The following is a 1,768-nucleotide window of genomic DNA, read 5'->3' on the forward strand; positions in this document are numbered from 1 at the left end:
AGTTCAGGGGCATTTACAAGGCCAGGGGGATGGAGGAGAGAGTGGACCACAGCCAGGGACAACAACCCTGGTCTGAACTTGGGCCCAAGAGAGCCTTCCCTCCCACAACACTCCCTTCCCACCTATCATCAACATTTTCTCTTCCTGCTGTTGTGCTCTGGCACACTGAAATTTACTTGACTGCAAAAATTTGTTTCCTGACACCACCAACAAGCAGCAAATAAATGAAATGTTGATTTTTGCAACAGCTTTCCTGACACAGCAGGGCACACCATAAATTTGGCTTAGAGCCCTTTTTTCACACAGGCTGTTTCTCCATTGCATGGGCCAGCTAGAATGGACCAGAGCATCATGAACAATGTGATATCCCAACTCCTTGGAAACATGTTACCATCTCTTCCTTTGTTAATAAACATCCTCCCTCAGCACAACTGAAGCAGCTCAATGAGCAATCTACATAATTTAAAACCCAGCTGCCTGAAACCACACTGTTGGTCTGCCTGACCTCAGTGCTGGATGCCCCTCTCAGGTGCTTGTACAGCAGGAACAATACCCCAGGACCCTTGCTCTTTCTTTCGGAGGTTTTTGAACACAATCCAAGAGCAGTATTTAAGGACTTGGATGGCTTCATCTAGTGAAGACAAGATAGCCACTTTCAAGTATGTAAGAGACTGCAGTGAGGAAAGGATTTATCTTTCTCTGAATCTACCGGGATAAGGACTAAGACCTTAGACTGCTGCAAAGGAATGCCACTTTATGCATAAATTGAATAAGAGGAAATTCAGAATGAATAAGACGTAGCTGAATAGAATGCCTGGAGGTGGTGGAGAATCTCCATCATCTGAGATCTTCAGGACTTTATCAGACTTTGTCTGCAAAGGACAGGTAAAGTTGAAGCAAGGGTATGGAAAATTGGGAAAGATGATTGAGTTGGCCTCTGAAGGCCATTTCTCACTATGAGTAGAAGCTTAGCATTAGATTTGTGTTTATGGAAGATCAGATCCTGACAACCTATGTAGTATAACCCAGAACTGAATGAGGAAAGGGCTGAGCACCCTTTTGCTCTCAGCATTCATACCTCTGCCTAGGCAGATTTGAAGCTGGTCAGCACAAAGGCATGCAGCTCAGCCATGCTGTATTTATTTTATTGCTAAACTGAAGACATTAGACCGACCCTGTTACATTTCTTGGCCATTCAGCTTTACCTAATCAAATAGGAAACCTCTCCAGAGACTGTGGATGTTCAGATTTTGAAGGCTAACTACCCAGAAAAAGTCAAACCAAACCAGAAACCACTTCATAAAACTTGCAGTTAAATGATAATTTAAATCAAGCAGCACCTGGTTTACCACAGAGAGAATTCATTTCTTTAAAAATGTCACAACAAATAGCAGAGGTTAAATTACTCATTCCAGAGAAAAATCACCATCAGACTGTATGTTGAAAAATAAACTAATGGTGCAGTCTAAGGCGATGCACCTTTTGAGATCGAAGAAATTATACCTAATTTGAGATGCAATTCCAAGTGAAACCTTCAAAAATGTTGGGCAGGCTGTACCAGAGCATGGCATCAACTGGAACAGTATTTTATTCTGTTTGGAATCTCTAAGCACAAAGAATTAGAAGATCTGGGGACAAAGCTATGAAAACTGTCATCTGCCAGTCATTATCAAATGTAGCCCAGATGATTGAATGGGAGGATGGAATCACCAGCTGGCTGACAACTGATAGATTCTGTCAGTGGTTTCCTACCCTGCTTGCTAAAGGG

The sequence above is a fragment of the Geospiza fortis genome, unplaced genomic scaffold (assembly GCF_000277835.1).
Source record: "Geospiza fortis unplaced genomic scaffold, GeoFor_1.0 scaffold54, whole genome shotgun sequence".
Classification (NCBI taxonomy): Eukaryota; Metazoa; Chordata; class Aves; order Passeriformes; family Thraupidae; genus Geospiza; species Geospiza fortis.